The 14,858-nt window shown below is 47.2% G+C and overlaps 23 non-coding genes across 23 annotated transcripts; 11 read left to right on the top strand and 12 right to left on the bottom strand.

Moving 5' to 3' along the window:
- Positions 1–484: 484 nt before the first annotated feature.
- On the bottom strand, positions 485–558 carry TRNAK-CUU (transfer RNA lysine (anticodon CUU)). The gene has a single exon. It is a non-coding gene; the product is annotated as a tRNA-Lys (tRNA).
- A 296-nt stretch (positions 559–854) lies between these two features.
- TRNAK-CUU (transfer RNA lysine (anticodon CUU)) lies at positions 855–927 on the bottom strand. Its single transcript has one exon. It is a non-coding gene; the product is annotated as a tRNA-Lys (tRNA).
- Positions 928–1,034: 107 nt separating this feature from the next.
- TRNAG-GCC (transfer RNA glycine (anticodon GCC)) lies at positions 1,035–1,105 on the top strand. The gene has a single exon. It is a non-coding gene; the product is annotated as a tRNA-Gly (tRNA).
- An 861-nt stretch (positions 1,106–1,966) lies between these two features.
- Positions 1,967–2,039, bottom strand: TRNAK-CUU (transfer RNA lysine (anticodon CUU)). The gene has a single exon. It is a non-coding gene; the product is annotated as a tRNA-Lys (tRNA).
- Positions 2,040–3,080: 1,041 nt separating this feature from the next.
- Positions 3,081–3,156, bottom strand: TRNAK-CUU (transfer RNA lysine (anticodon CUU)). Its single transcript has one exon. It is a non-coding gene; the product is annotated as a tRNA-Lys (tRNA).
- A 107-nt stretch (positions 3,157–3,263) lies between these two features.
- On the top strand, positions 3,264–3,334 carry TRNAG-GCC (transfer RNA glycine (anticodon GCC)). Its single transcript has one exon. It is a non-coding gene; the product is annotated as a tRNA-Gly (tRNA).
- A 671-nt stretch (positions 3,335–4,005) lies between these two features.
- On the top strand, positions 4,006–4,076 carry TRNAG-GCC (transfer RNA glycine (anticodon GCC)). The gene has a single exon. It is a non-coding gene; the product is annotated as a tRNA-Gly (tRNA).
- A 299-nt stretch (positions 4,077–4,375) lies between these two features.
- TRNAG-GCC (transfer RNA glycine (anticodon GCC)) lies at positions 4,376–4,446 on the top strand. The gene has a single exon. It is a non-coding gene; the product is annotated as a tRNA-Gly (tRNA).
- Positions 4,447–4,943: 497 nt separating this feature from the next.
- TRNAK-CUU (transfer RNA lysine (anticodon CUU)) lies at positions 4,944–5,016 on the bottom strand. Its single transcript has one exon. It is a non-coding gene; the product is annotated as a tRNA-Lys (tRNA).
- A 112-nt stretch (positions 5,017–5,128) lies between these two features.
- On the top strand, positions 5,129–5,199 carry TRNAV-GAC (transfer RNA valine (anticodon GAC)). Its single transcript has one exon. It is a non-coding gene; the product is annotated as a tRNA-Val (tRNA).
- A 671-nt stretch (positions 5,200–5,870) lies between these two features.
- On the top strand, positions 5,871–5,941 carry TRNAG-GCC (transfer RNA glycine (anticodon GCC)). The gene has a single exon. It is a non-coding gene; the product is annotated as a tRNA-Gly (tRNA).
- Positions 5,942–6,800: 859 nt separating this feature from the next.
- On the bottom strand, positions 6,801–6,876 carry TRNAK-CUU (transfer RNA lysine (anticodon CUU)). The gene has a single exon. It is a non-coding gene; the product is annotated as a tRNA-Lys (tRNA).
- A 297-nt stretch (positions 6,877–7,173) lies between these two features.
- TRNAK-CUU (transfer RNA lysine (anticodon CUU)) lies at positions 7,174–7,246 on the bottom strand. The gene has a single exon. It is a non-coding gene; the product is annotated as a tRNA-Lys (tRNA).
- Positions 7,247–8,470: 1,224 nt separating this feature from the next.
- Positions 8,471–8,541, top strand: TRNAG-GCC (transfer RNA glycine (anticodon GCC)). Its single transcript has one exon. It is a non-coding gene; the product is annotated as a tRNA-Gly (tRNA).
- A 121-nt stretch (positions 8,542–8,662) lies between these two features.
- Positions 8,663–8,735, bottom strand: TRNAK-CUU (transfer RNA lysine (anticodon CUU)). Its single transcript has one exon. It is a non-coding gene; the product is annotated as a tRNA-Lys (tRNA).
- Positions 8,736–9,774: 1,039 nt separating this feature from the next.
- Positions 9,775–9,847, bottom strand: TRNAK-CUU (transfer RNA lysine (anticodon CUU)). The gene has a single exon. It is a non-coding gene; the product is annotated as a tRNA-Lys (tRNA).
- Positions 9,848–9,954: 107 nt separating this feature from the next.
- Positions 9,955–10,025, top strand: TRNAG-GCC (transfer RNA glycine (anticodon GCC)). Its single transcript has one exon. It is a non-coding gene; the product is annotated as a tRNA-Gly (tRNA).
- Positions 10,026–10,146: 121 nt separating this feature from the next.
- Positions 10,147–10,219, bottom strand: TRNAK-CUU (transfer RNA lysine (anticodon CUU)). The gene has a single exon. It is a non-coding gene; the product is annotated as a tRNA-Lys (tRNA).
- Positions 10,220–10,326: 107 nt separating this feature from the next.
- Positions 10,327–10,397, top strand: TRNAG-GCC (transfer RNA glycine (anticodon GCC)). The gene has a single exon. It is a non-coding gene; the product is annotated as a tRNA-Gly (tRNA).
- Positions 10,398–10,516: 119 nt separating this feature from the next.
- TRNAK-CUU (transfer RNA lysine (anticodon CUU)) lies at positions 10,517–10,589 on the bottom strand. The gene has a single exon. It is a non-coding gene; the product is annotated as a tRNA-Lys (tRNA).
- A 107-nt stretch (positions 10,590–10,696) lies between these two features.
- TRNAG-GCC (transfer RNA glycine (anticodon GCC)) lies at positions 10,697–10,767 on the top strand. Its single transcript has one exon. It is a non-coding gene; the product is annotated as a tRNA-Gly (tRNA).
- A 1,974-nt stretch (positions 10,768–12,741) lies between these two features.
- Positions 12,742–12,814, bottom strand: TRNAK-CUU (transfer RNA lysine (anticodon CUU)). Its single transcript has one exon. It is a non-coding gene; the product is annotated as a tRNA-Lys (tRNA).
- A 1,220-nt stretch (positions 12,815–14,034) lies between these two features.
- Positions 14,035–14,105, top strand: TRNAG-GCC (transfer RNA glycine (anticodon GCC)). Its single transcript has one exon. It is a non-coding gene; the product is annotated as a tRNA-Gly (tRNA).
- Positions 14,106–14,858: the final 753 nt, after the last annotated feature.

Genomic DNA, 14,858 nt, shown 5'->3' with positions numbered 1-14,858 from the left:
AATTTTTGCTGATATGGCAGTGCATTTTGTGAAAGTGAGGACAGCCATTTGCGCTGTGGTGGTGCAAGTTGACAGTGTTCCACATACAATGGTACAGGAAAAGAAAAAAAACATCCGCCCAATGTGGGGCTCAAACCCACGACCCTGAGATTAAGAGTCTCATGCTTTACCGACTGAGTTAGCAATGCTTGGTAACCGAGGAGTTGTGGTGATGGCAAGGCAAGGCATCCTGACTCTCCTGCTTTGTTTTGTACACTAAAGTACATGAGTAAGTCTAAAATTAAGCATCTGTGGATCATTGGTGGTTCAGTGGTAGAAATCTAGCCGGCCACGTGGGAGGCTGGGTTCAATTCCCGGTCAATACATTCCTGAGTTTTTGCTGATAGGGCAGTGCATTTTGTGAAAGTGAGGACAGCCATTTGCGCTGTGGTGGTGCAAGTATACAGTGTTCCACATACAATGGTACAAGAAAAGAAAAAACATCCGCCCAACGTGGGGCTCGAAACCCACGACCCTGAGATTAAGAGTCTCATGCTCTACCGACTGAGCTAGCCACGCTTGGTTGAGAATGTATGGAGGTGATTGCAAGGCAAGGCATCCTGACACTCCTGCTTTATTTCATACACTAAAGTACACGAGTAAGTGTAAAATTAAGTATCTGTGGAGCATTGGTGGTTCAGTGGTAGAAATCTAGCCGGCCACGTGGGAGGCCGGGTTCAATTCCCGGTCAATACATTCCTGAGTTTTTGCTGATAGGGCAGTGCATTTTGTGAAAGTGAGGACAGCCATTTGCGCTGTGGTGGTGCAAGTATACAGTGTTCCACATACAATGGTACAGGAAAAGAAAAAACATCCGCCCAACGTGGGGCTCGAACCCACGACCCTGAGATTAAGAGTCTCATGCTCTACCGACTGAGCTAGCCAGGCTTGTTTGAAAATGTATGGAGGTGATGGCAAGGCAAGGCATCCTGACACTCCTGCTTTATTTCATACACTAAAGTACACGAGTAAGTGTAAAATTAAGTATCTGTGGAGCATTGGTGGTTCAGTGGTAGAATTCTCGCCTGCCGCGCAGGAGTCCTGGGTTCGATTCCCGGTCAGTGCAGTCCTGAGTTTTTGCTGATATGGCAGTGCATTTTGTGAAAGTGAGGACAGCCATTTGCGCTGTGGTGGGGCAAGTTGACAGTGTTCCACATACAATGGTACAGGAAAAGAAAAAAAACATCCACCCAATGTGGGGCTCGAACCCACGACCCTGAGATTAAGAGTCTCATGCTTTACCGACTGAGTTAGCAATGCTTGGTAACCGAGGAGTTGTGGTGATGGCAAGGCAAGGCATCCTGACTCTCCTGCTTTGTTTTGTACACTAAAGTACATGAGTAAGTCTAAAATTAAGCATCTGTGGATCATTGGTGGTTCAGTGGTAGAAATCTAGCCGGCCACGTGGGAGGCCGGGTTCAATTCCCGGTCAATACATTCCTGAGTTTTTGCTGATAGGGCAGTGCATTTTGTGAAAGTGAGGACAGCCATTTGCGCTGTGGTGATGCAAGTTTACACTGTTCCACATACAATGGTACAGGAAGAGAAAAAAACAACTGCCCAACATGGAGCTCAAACACATGACCCTAAGATTAATAGTCCTATGCTCTAGCGACTGTGCTAGTCGGGCTTGGTTACGTAGGCTTGGAGGTGATGGCAAGGCAAGGCATCCTGACACTCCTGCTTTGTTTTATACACTAAAGTACATGAGTAAGTGTAAAATTAGGCATCTGTGGAGCATTGGTGGTTCAGTTGTAGAATTCTCGCCTGCCACGCGTGAGGCCCGGAATCGATTCCCAGCCAATGCAGTCCTGAGTTTTTGCTGATATGGCAGTGTATTTTGTGAAAGTGAGGACAGCCATTTGCGCTGCGGTGGTGCAAGTATACAGTGTTCCACATACAATGGTACAGGAAAAGAAAAAACATCCGCCTAACGTGGGGCTCGAACCCACGACCCTGAGATTAAGAGTCTCATGCTCTACCGACTGAGCTAGCCAGGCTTGGTTTCGAATGTATGGAGGTGATGGCAAGGCAAGGCAAGGCATCCTGACACTCCTGCTTTGTTTCATACACTAAAGTACACGAGTAAGTGTAAAATTAAGTACCTGTGGAGCATTGGTGGTTCAGTGGTAGAATTTTCGCCTGTCACGTGGGAGGCCTTGGTTCGTTTCCCGGCCAATGCAGTGCTGAGTTTTTGCTGATATGGCAGTGCATTTTGTGAAAGTGAGGACAGCCATTTGCGCTGTGGTGGGGAAAGTTGACAGTGTTCCACATACAATGGTACAGGAAAAGAAAAAAAACATCCGCCCAATGTGGGGCTCGAACCCACGACCCTGAAATTAAGAGTCTCATGCTTTACCGACTGAGTTAGCAATGCTTGGTAACTGAGGAGTTGTGGTGATGGCAAGGCAAGGCATCCTGACTCTCCTGCTTTGTTTTGTACACTAAAGTACATGAGTAAGTCTAAAATTAAGCATCTGTGGATCATTGGTGGTTCAGTGGTAGAAATCTAGCCGGCCACGTGGGAGGCCGGGTTCAATTCCCGGTCAATACATTCCTGAGTTTTTGCTGATAGGGCAGTGCATTTTGTGAAAGTGAGGACAGCCATTTGCGCTGTGGTGATGCAAGTATACACTGTTACACATACAATGGTACAGGAAGAGAAAAAAACAACTGCCCAACATGGAGCTCAAATACATGACCCTAAGATTAATAGTCTTATGCTCTAGCGACTGTGCTAGTCGGGCTTGGTTATGTAGGCTTGGAGGTGATGGCAAGGCAAGGCATCCTGACACTCCTGCTTTGTTTTATACACTAAAGTACATGAGTAAGTGTAAAATTAGGCATCTGTGGAGCATAGGTGGTTCAGTGGTAGAATTCTCGCCTGCCACGCGTGAGGCCCGGAATCGATTCCCGGCCAATGCAGTCCTGAGTTTTTGCTGATATGGCAGTGTATTTTGTGAATGTGAGGACAGCCATTTGCGCTGTGGTGGTGCAAGTTGACAGTGTTCCACATACAATGGTACAGGAAAAGAAAAAACATCCGTCCAACGTGGGGCTCGAACCCACGACCCTGAGATTAAGAGTCTCATGCTCTACCGACTGAGCTAGCCAGGATTGGTTGAGAATGTATGGAGGTGATGGCAAGGCAAGGCATCCTGACACTCCTGCTTTGTTTCATACACTAAAGTACACGAGTAAGTGTAAAATTAAGTATCTGTGGAGCATTGGTGGTTCAGTGGTAGAATTCTCGCCTGCCACGAGGGAGGCCCGGGTTCGATTCCCGGCCAATGCAGTCCTGAGTTTTTGCTGATATGGCAGTGCATTTTGTGAAAGTGAGGACAGCTATTTGCGCTGTGGTGGTGCAAGTTGACAGTGTTCCACATACAATGGTACAGGAAAAGAAAAAAAACATCCGCCCAATGTGGGGCTCGAACCCACGACCCTGAGATTAAAAATCTCATGCTTTACCGACTGAGTTAGCAATGCTTGGTAACCGAGGAGTTGTGGTGATGGCAAGGCAAGGCATCCTGACTCTCCTGCTTTGTTTTGTACACTAAAGTACATGAGTAAGTCTAAAATTAAGCATCTGTGGATCATTGGTGGTTCAGTGGTAGAAATCTAGCCGGCCACGTGGGAGGCCGGGTTCAATTCCCGGTCAATACATTCCTGAGTTTTTGCTGATAGGGCAGTGCATTTTGTGAAAGTGAGGACAGCCATTTACGCTGTGGTGATGCAAGTATACACTGTTCCACATACAATGGTACAGGAAGAGAAAAAAACAACTGCCCAACATGGAGCTCAAATACATGACCCTAAGATTAATAGTCTTATGCTCTAGCGACTGTGCTAGTCGGGCTTGGTTACGTAGGCTTGGAGGTGATGGCAAGGCAAGGCATCCTGATACTCCTGCTTTGTTTTATACACTAAAGTACATGAGTAAGTGTAAAATTAGGCATCTGTGGAGCATTGGTGGTTCAGTGGTAGAATTCTCGCCTGCCGCGCGGGAGGCCTGGGTTCGATTCCTGGTCAGTGCAGTCCTGGGTTTTTGCTGATATGGCAGTGTATTTTGTGAAAGTGAGGACAGCCATTTGCGCTGTGGTGGGGGAAGTTGACAGTGTTCCACATACAATGGTACAGGAAAAGAAAAAACATCCGCCCAATGTGGGGCTCGAACCCACGACCCTGAGAATAAGAGTCTCATGCTTTACCGACTGAGTTAGCCAGGATTGGTTGAGAATGTATGGAGGTGATGGCAAGGCAAGGCATCCTGACACTCCTGCTTTATTTCATACACTAAAGTACACGAGTAAGTGTAAAATTAAGTATCTGTGGAGCATTGGTGGTTCAGTGGTAGAATTCTCGCCTGCCACGCGGGAGGCCCAGGTTCGATTCCCGGCCAATGCAGTCCTGAGTTTTTGCTGATTTGGCAGTGCATTTTGTGAAAGTGAGGACAGCCATTTGCGCTGTGGTGGGGCAAGTTGACAGTGTTCCACATACAATGGTACAGGAAAAGAAAAAAAACATCCGCCCAATGTGGGGCTCGAACCCACGACCCTGAGATTAAGAGTTTCATGCTTTACCGACTGAGTTAGCAATGCTTGGTAACCAAGGAGTTGTGGTGATGGTGATGGCAAGGCAAGGCATCCTGACACTCCTGCTTTGTTTTATACACTAAAGTACATGAGTAAGTGTAAAATTAGGCATCTGTGGAGCATTGGTGGTTCAGTTGTAGAATTCTCGCCTGCCACGCATGAGGCCCGGAATCGATTCCCGGCCAATGCAGTCCTGAGTTTTTGCTGATATGGCAGTGTATTTTGTGAAAGTGAGGACAGCCATTTGCGCTGTGGTGGTGCAAGTATACAGTGTTCCACATACAATGGTACAGGAAAAGAAAAAACATCCGCCTAACGTGGGGCTCGAACCCACGACACTGAGATTAAGAGTCTCATGCTCTACCGACTGAGCTAGCCAGGCTTGGTTTCGAATGTATGGAGGTGATGGCAAGGCAAGGCAAGGCATCCTGACACTCCTGCTTTGTTTCATACACTAAAGTACACGAGTAAGTGTAAAATTAAGTACCTGTGGAGCATTGGTGGTTCAGTGGTAGAATTCTCGCCTGACACGCGGGAGGCCTGGGTTCGATTCCCGGCCAATGCAGTGCTGAGTTTTTGCTGATATGGCAGTGCATTTTGTGAAAGTGAGGACAGCCATTTGCGCTGTGGTGGGGCAAGTTGACAGTGTTCCACATACAATGGTACAGGAAAAGAAAAAAAACATCCGCCCAATGTGGGGCTCGAACCCACGACCCTGAGATTAAGAGTCTCATGCTTTACCGACTGAGTTAGCAATGCTTGGTAACTGAGGAGTTGTGGTGATGGCAAGGCAAGGCATCCTGACTCTCCTGCTTTGTTTTATACACTAAAGTACATGAGTAAGTGTAAAATTAGGCATCTGTGGAGCATTGGTGGTTCAGTGGTAGAATTCTCGCCTGCCACTCGTGAGGCCTGGAATCGATTCCCGGCCAATGCAGTCCTGAGTTTTTGCTGATATGGCAGTGTATTTTGTGAAAGTGAGGACAGCCATTTGCGCTGTGGTGGGGGAAGTTGACAGTGTTCCACATACAATTGTACAGGAAAAGAAAAAACATCCGCCCAATGTGGGGCTCGAACCCACGACCCTGAGAATAAGAGTCTCATGCTTTACCGACTGAGTTAGCCAGGATTGGTTGAGAATGTATGGAGGTGATGGCAAGGCAAGGCATCCTGACACTCCTGCTTTATTTCATACACTAAAGTACACGAGTAAGTGTAAAATTAAGTATCTGTGGAGCATTGGTGGTTCAGTGGTAGAATTCTCGCCTGCCACGCGGGAGGCCCGGGTTCGATTCCCAGCCAATGCAGTCCTGAGTTCTTGCTGATTTGGCAGTGCATTTTGTGAAAGTGAGGACAGCCATTTGCGCTGTGGTGGGGCAAGTTGACAGTGTTCCACATACAATGGTACAGGAAAAGAAAAAAAACATCCGCCCAATGTGGGGCTCGAACCCACGACCCTGAGATTAAGAGTTTCATGCTTTACCGACTGAGTTAGCAATGCTTGGTAACCAAGGAGTTGTGGTGATGGTGATGGCAAGGCAAGGCATCCTGACTCTCCTGCTTTGTTTTGTACACTAAAGTACATGAGTAAGTCTAAAATTAAGCATCTGTGGATCATTGGTGGTTCAGTGGTAGAAATCTAGCCGGCCACGTGGGAGGCCGGGTTCAATTCCCGGTCAATACATTCCTGAGTTTTTGCTGATAGGGCAGTGCATTTTGTGAAAGTGAGGACAGCCATTTGCGCTGTGGTGGTGCAAGTATACACTGTTACACATACAATGGTACAGGAAGAGAAAAAAACAACTGCCCAACATGGAGCTCAAATACATAACCCTAAGATTAATAGTCTTATGCTCTAGCGACTGTGCTAGTCGGGCTTGGTTATGTAGGCTTGGAGGTGATGGCAAGGCATCCTGACACTCCTGCTTTGTTTTATACACTAAAGTACATGAGTAAGTGTAAAATTAGGCATCTGTGGAGCATAGGTGGTTCAGTGGTAGAATTCTCGCCTGCCACGCGTGAGGCCCGGAATCGATTCCCGGCCAATGCAGTCCTGAGTTTTTGCTGATATGGCAGTGTATTTTGTGAAAGTGAGGACAGCCATTTGCGCTGTGGTGGTGCAAGTTGACAGTGTTCCACATACAATGGTACAGGAAAAGAAAAAACATCCGTCCAACGTGGGGCTCGAACCCACGACCCTGAGATTAAGAGTCTCATGCTCTACCGACTGAGCTAGCCAGGATTGGTTAAGAATGTATGGAGGTGATGGCAAGGCAAGGCATCCTGACACTCCAGCTTTGTTTCATACACTAAAGTACACGAGTAAGTGTAAAATTAAGTATCTGTGGAGCATTGGTGGTTCAGTGGTAGAATTCTTGCCTGCCACGAGGGAGGCCCAGGTTCGATTCCCGGCCAATGCAGTCCTGAGTTTTTGCTGATATGGCAGTGCATTTTGTGAAAGTGAGGACAGCCATTTGCGCTGTGGTGGTGCAAGTATACAGTGATCCACATACAATGGTACAGGAAAAGAAAAAACATTCGCCCAACGTGGGGCTCGAACCCACGACCCTGAGATTAAGAGTCTCATGCTCTACCGACTGAGCTAGCCAGGCTTGGTTGCGAATGTATGGAGGTGATGGCAAGGCAAGGCTAGGCATCCTGACACTCCTGCTTTGTTTCATACACTAAAGTACACGAGTAAGTGTAAAATTAAGCATCTGTGGATCATTGGTGGTTCAATGGTAGAAATCTAGCCGGCCACGTGGGAGGCCGGGTTCAATTCCCGGTCAATACATTCCTGAGTTTTTGCTGATAGGGCAGTGCATTTTGTGAAAGTGAGGACAGCCATTTGCGCTGTGGTGATGCAAGTATACACTGTTCCACATACAATGGTACAGGAAGAGAAAAAAACAACTGCCCAACATGGAGCTCAAATACATGACCCTAAGATTAATAGTCTTATGCTCTAGCGACTGTGCTAGTCGGGCTTGATTACGTAGGCTTGGAGGTGATGGCAAGGCAAGGCATCCTGACACTCCTGCTTTGTTTTATACACTAAAGTACATGAGTAAGTGTAAAATAAGGCATCTGTGGAGCATTGTTGGTTCAGTGGTAGAATTCTCGCCTGCCACGCGTGAGGCCCGGAATCGATTCCCGGCCAATGCAGTCTTGAGTTTTTGCTGATATGGCAGTGTATTTTGTGAAAGTGAGGACAGCCATTTGCGCTGTGGTGGTGCAAGTTGACAGTGTTCCACATACAATGGTACAGGAAAAGAAAAAAAACATCCGCCCAATGTGGGGCTCGAACCCACGACCCTGAGATTAAGAGTCTCATGCTTTACCGACTGAGTTAGCAATGCTTGGTAACCGAGGAGTTGTGGTGATGGCAAGGCAAGGCATCCTGACTCTCCTGCTTTGTTTTGTACACTAAAGTACATGAGTAAGTCTAAAATTAAGCATCTGTGGATAATTGGTGGTTCAGTGGTAGAAATCTAGCCGGCCACGTGGGAGGCCGGGTTCAATTCCCGGTCAATACATTCCTGAGTTTTTGCTGATAGGGCAGTGCATTTTGTGAAAGTGAGGACAGCCATTTGCGCTGTGGTGATGCAAGTATACACTGTTCCACATACAATGGTACAGGAAGAGAAAAAAACAACTGGCCAACATGGAGCTCAAATACATGACCCTAAGATTAATAGTCTTATGCTCTAGCGACTGTGCTAGTCGGGCTTGGTTACGTAGGCTTGGAGGTGATGGCAAGGCAAGGCATCCTGACACTCCTGCTTTGTTTTATACACTAAAGTACATGAGTAAGTGTTAAATTAGGCATCTGTGGAGCATTGGTGGTTCAGTGGTAGAATTCTCGCCTGCCACGCGTGAGGCCCGTGTTCGATTCCCGGCCAATGCAGTCCTGAGTTTTTGCTGATATGGCAGTGCATTTTGTGAAAGTGAGGACAGCCATTTGCGCTGTGGTGGTGCAAGTTGACAGTGTTCCACATACAATGGTACAGGAAAAGAAAAAAAACATCCGCCCAATGTGGGGCTCGAACCCACGACCCTGAGATTAAGAGTCTCATGCTCTACCAACTGAGCTAGCCAGGCTTGGTTGAGAATGTATGGAGGTGATGGCAAGGCAAGGCATCCTGACACTCCTGCTTTGTTTCATACACTAAAGTACACGAGTAAGTGTAAAGTTAAGTATCTGTGGAGCATTGGCGGTTCAGTGGTAGAATTCTCGCCTGCCACGAGGGAGGCCCGGGTTCGATTCCCGGCCAATGCAGTCCTGAGTTTTTGCTGATATGGCAGTGCATTTTGTGAAAGTGAGGACAGCCATTTGCGCTGTGGTGGTGCAAGTTGACAGTGTTCCACATACAATGGTACAGGAAAAGAAAAAAAACATCCGCCCAATGTGGGGCTCGAACCCACGACCCTGAGATTAAGAGTCTCATGCTTTACCGACTGAGTTAGCAATGCCTGGTAACCGAGGAGTTGTGGTGATGGCAAGGCAAGGCATCCTGACTCTCCTGCTTTGTTTTGTACACTAAAGTACATGAGTAAGTCTAAAATTAAGCATCTGTGGATCATTGGTGGTTCAGTGGTAGAAATCTAGCCGGCCACGTGGGAGGCCGGGTTCAATTCCCGGTCAATACATTCCTGAGTTTTTGCTGATAGGGCAGTGCATTTTGTGAAAGTGAGGACAGCCATTTGCGCTGTGGTGATGCAAGTATACACTGTTCCACATACAATGGTACAGGAAGAGAAAAAAACAACTGCCCAACATGGAGCTCAAATACATGACCCTAAGATTAATAGTCTTATGCTCTAGCGACTGTGCTAGTCTGGCTTGGTTACGTAGGCTTGGAGGTGATGGCAAGGCAAGGCATCCTGACACTCCTGCTTTGTTTTATACACTAAAGTACATGAGTAAGTGTAAAATTAGGCATCTGTGGAGCATTGGTGGTTCAGTGGTAGAATTCTCGCCTGCCACGCGTGAGGCCCGGAATCGATTCCCGGCCAATGCAGTCCTGAGTTTTTGCTGATATGGCAGTGTATTTTGTGAAAGTGAGGACAGCCATTTGCGCTGTGGTGGTGCAAGTATACAGTGTTCCACATACAATGGTACAGGAAAAGAAAAAGCATTCGCCCAACGTAGGGCTCGAACCCACGACCCTGAGATTAAGAGTCTCATGCTTTACCGACTGAGCTAGCCGGGCTTGGTTGAGAATGCATGGAGGTGATGGCAAGGCAAGGCATCCAGACACTCCAGCTTTGTTTCATACACTGAAGTACACGAGTAAGTGTAAAACTAAGTATCTGTGGAGCATTGGTGGTTCAGTGGTAGAATTCTCGCCTGCCATGCGGGAGGCCCGGGTTCGATTCCCGGCCAATGCAGTCCTGAGATTTTGCTGATATGGCATTGCATTTTGTGAAAGTGAGGACAGCCATTTGCGCTGTGGTGGTGCAAGTTGACAGTGTTCCACATACTATGGTACAGGAAAAGAAAAAAAACATCTGCCCAAAGTGGGGCTCGAACCCACGACCCTGAGATTAAGAGTCTCATGCTTTACCGACTGAGCTAGCCAGGCTTGGTTGAGCATGTTTAGAGGTGATGGCAAGGCAAGGCATCCTGACACTCCTGCTTTGTTTCATACACTAAAGTACACGAGTAAGTGTAAAATTAAGTATCTGTGGAGCATTGGTGGTTCAGTGGTAGAATTCTCGCCTGCCACGTGGGAGGCCCGGGTTCGATTCCCGGCCAATGCAGTCCTGAGTTTTTGCTGATATGGCAGTGCGTTTTGTGAAAGTGAGGACAGCCATTTGCGCTGTGGTGGTGCAAGTTGACAGTGTTCCACATACAATGGTACAGGAAAAGAAAAAACATCCGCCCAACGTGGGGCTCGAACCCACGACCCTGAAATTAAGAGTCTCATGCTCTACCGACTGAGCTAGCAAGGCTTGGTTGAGCATGTTTAGAGGTGATGGCAAGGCAAGGCATCCTGACACTCCTGCTTTGTTTCATACACTAAAGTACACGAGTAAGTGTAAAATTAAGTATCTGTGGAGCATTGGTGGTTCAGTGGTAGAATTCTCGCCTGCCACGTGGGAGGCCCGGGTTCGATTCCTGGCCAATGCAGTCCTGAGTTTTTGCTGATATGGCAGTGCATTTTGTGAAAGTGAGGACAGCCATTTGCGCTGTGGTGGTGCAAGTTGACAGTGTTCCACATACAATGGTACAGGAAAAGAAAAAAAACATCCGCCCAATGTGGGGCTCGAACCCACGACCATGAGATTAAGAGTCTCATGCTTTACCGACTGAGTTAGCAATGCTTGGTAACCGAGGAGTTGTGGTGATGGCAAGGCAAGGCATCCTGACTCTCCTGCTTTGTTTTGTACACTAAAGTACATGAGTAAGTCTAAAATTAAGCATCTGTGGATCATTGGTGGTTCAGTGGTAGAAATCTAGCCGGCCACGTGGGAGGCCGGGTTCAATTCCCGGTCAATACATTCCTGAGTTTTTGCTGATAGGGCAGTGCATTTTGTGAAAGTGAGGACAGCCATTTGCGCTGTGGTGATGCAAGTATACACTGTTCCACATACAATGGTAAAGGAAGAGAAAAAAACAACTGCCCAACATGGAGCTCAAATACATGACCCTAAGATTAATAGTCTTATGCTCTAGCGACTGTGCTAGTCGGGCTTGGTTACGTAGGCTTGGAGGTGATGGCAAGGCAAGGCATCCTGACACTCCTGCTTTGTATTATACACTAAAGTACATGAGTAAGGGTAAAATTAGGCATCAGTGGAGCATTGGTGGTTCAGTGGTAGAATTCTCGCCTGCCACTCGAGAGGCCCGATATCGATTCCCGGCCAATGCAGTCCTGAGTTTTTGCTGATATGGCAGTGTATTTTGTGAAAGTGAGGACAGCCATTTGCGCTGTGGTGGTGCAAGTTGACAGTGTTCCACATACAATGGTACAGGAAAAGAAAAAACATCGGCCCAACGTGGGGCACGAACCCACGACCCTGAGATTAAGAGTCTCATGCTCTACCGACTGAGCTAGCCAGGATTGGTTGAGAATGTATGGAGGTGATGGCAAGGCAAGGCATGCTGACACTCCTGCTTTGTTTCATACACTAAAGTACACGAGTAAGGGTAAAAGTAAGTATCTGTGGAGCATTGGTGGTTCAGTGGTAGAATTCTCGCCTGCCACGAGGGAGGCCCGGGTACGATTCCCGGCCAATGCAGTCCTGAGTTTTTGCTGATATGGCAGTGCATTTTGTGAAAGTGAGGACAGCCATTTGCGCTGTGGTGGTGCAAGTTGACAGTGTTCCACATACAATGGTACAGGAAAAGAAAAAAAACATCCACCCAATGTGTGGCTCGAACCCACGACCTTGAGATTAAGAGTCTCATGCTTTACCGACTGAGTTAGCAATGCTTGGTAACCAAGGAGTTGTGGTGATGGCAAGGCAAGGCATCCTGACTCTCCTGCTTTGTTTTGTACACTAAAGTACATGAGTAAGTCTAAAATTAAGCATCTGTGGATCATTGGTGGTTCAGTGGTAGAAATCTAGCCGGCCACGTGGGAGGCCGGGTTCAGTTCCCGGTCAATACATTCCTGAGTTTTTGCTGATAGGGCAGTGCATTTTGTGAAAGTGAGGACAGCCATTTGCACTGTGGTGATGCAAGTATACACTGTTCCACATACAATGGTACAGGAAGAGAAAAAAACAACTGCCCAACATGGAGCTCAAATACATGACCCTAAGATTAATAGTCTTATGCTCTAGCGACTGTGCTAGGTCGGGCTTGGTTATGTAGGCTTGGAGGTGATGGCAAGGCAAGGCATCCTGACACTCCTGCTTTGTTTTATACACTAAAGTACATGAGTAAGTGTAAAATTAGGCATCTGTGGAGCATTGCTGGTTCAGTGGTAGAATTCTCGCCTGCCACGCGTGAGGCCCGGAATTGATTTACGGCCAATGCAGTCCTGAGTTTTTGCTGATATGGCAGTGTATTTTGTGAAAGTGAGGACAGCCATTTGCGCTGTGGTGGTGCAAGTATACAGTGTTCCACATACAATGGTACAGGAAAAGAAAAAACATCCGCCCAACGTGGGGCTCGAACCCACGACCCTGAGATTAAGAGTCTCAGGCTCTACCGACTGAGCTAGCCAGGCTTCGTTGAGAATGTATGGAGGTGATGGCAAGGCAAGGCATCCTGACACTCCTGCTTTGTTTCATACACTAAAGCACACGAGTAAGTGTAAAATTAAGTATCTGTGGAGCATTGGTGGTTCAGTGGTAGAATTCTCGCCTGCCACGCGGGAGGCCCGGGTTTGATTTCTGGCCAATGCAGTCTTGAAATTTTGCTGATATGGCAGTTTATTTTGTGAAAGTGAGGACAGCCATTTGCGCTGTGGTGGTGCAAGTTGACAGTGTTCCACATACAATGGTACAGGAAAAGAAAAAAAAACATCCGCCCAATGTGGGGCTCGAACCCACTACCCTGAGATTAAGAGTCTCATGCTTTACCGACTGAGTTAGCAATGCTTGGTAACCGAGGAGTTGTGGTGATGGCAAGGCAAGGCATCCTGACTCTCCTGCTTTGTTTTGTACACTAAAGTACATGAGTAAGTCTAAAATTAAGCATCTGTGGATCATTGGTGGTTCAGTGGTAGAAATCTAGCCGGCCACGTGGGAGGCCGGGTTCAATTCCCGGTCAATACATTCCTGAGTTTTTGCTGATAGGGCAGTGCATTTTGTGAAAGTGAGGACAGCCATTTGCGCTGTGGTGATGCAAGTATACACTGTTCCACATACAATGGTACAGAAAGAGAAAAAAACAACTGCCCAACATGGAGCTCAAATACATGACCCTAAGATTAATAGTCTTATGCTCTAGCGACTGTGCTAGTCGGGCTTGGTTACGTAGGCTTGGAGGTGATGGCAAGGCAAGGCATCCTGACACTCCTGCTTTGTTTTATACACTAAAGTACATAAGTAAGTGTAAAATTAGGCATCTGTGGAGCATTGGTGGTTCAGTGGTAGAATTCTCGCCTGCCACGCGTGAGGCCCGGAATCGATTCCGGGCCAATGCAGTCCTGAGTTTTTGCTGATATGGCAGTGTATTTTGTGAAAGTGAGGACAGCCATTTGCGCTGTGGTGGTGCAAGTTGACAGTGTTCCACATACAATGGTACAGGAAAAGAAAAAACATCGGCCCAACGTGGGGCTCGAACCCACGACCATGAGATTAAGAGTTTCATGCTCTACCGACTGAGCTAGCCAGTATTGGTTGAGAATGTATGGAGGTGATGGCAAGGCAAGGCATGCTGACACTCCTGCTTTGTTTCATACACTAAAGTACACGAGTAAGTGTAAAATTAAGTATCTGTGGAGCATTGGTGGTTCAGTGGTAGAATTCTCGCCTGCCACGAGGGAGGCCCGGGTTCGATTCCCGGCCAATGCAGTCCTGAGTTTTTGCTGATATGGCAGTGCATTTTGTGAAAGTGAGGACAACCATTTGCGCTGTGGTGGTGCAAGTTGACAGTGTTCCACATACAATGGTACAGGAAAAGAAAAAAAACATCCGCCCAATGTGTGGCTCGAACCCACGACCTTGAGATTAAGAGTCTCATGCTTTACCGACTGAGTTAGCAATGCTTGGTAACCAAGGAGTTGTGGTGATGGCAAGGCAAGGCATCCTGACTCTCCTGCTTTGTTTTGTACACTAAAGTACATGAGTAAGTCTAAAATTAAGCATCTGTGGATCATTGGTGGTTCAGTGGTAGAAATCTAGCCGGCCACGTGGGAGGCCGGGTTCAATTCCCGGTCAATACATTCCTGAGTTTTTGCTGATAGGGCAGTGCATTTTGTGAAAGTGAGGACAGCCATTTGCACTGTGGTGATGCAAGTATACACTGTTCCACATACAATGGTACAGGAAGAGAAAAAAACAACTGCCCAACATGGAGCTCAAATACATGACCCTAAGATTAATAGTCTTATGCTCTAGCGACTGTGCTAGTCGGGCTTGGTTACGTAGGCTTGGAGGTGATGGCAAGGCAAGGCATCCTGACACTCCTGCTTTGTTTTATACACTAAAGTACATGAGTAAGTGTAAAATTAGGCATCTGTGGAGCATTGCTGGTTCAGTGGTAGAATTCTTGCCTGCCACGCGTGAGGCCCGGAATTGATTCACGGCCAATGCAGTCCTGAGTTT

The sequence above is a fragment of the Pseudophryne corroboree genome, chromosome 3 (assembly GCF_028390025.1).
Source record: "Pseudophryne corroboree isolate aPseCor3 chromosome 3, aPseCor3.hap2, whole genome shotgun sequence".
In the NCBI taxonomy this organism is placed as follows: Eukaryota; Metazoa; Chordata; class Amphibia; order Anura; family Myobatrachidae; genus Pseudophryne; species Pseudophryne corroboree.
This window is presented reverse-complemented; position numbering and strand designations above follow the sequence as displayed.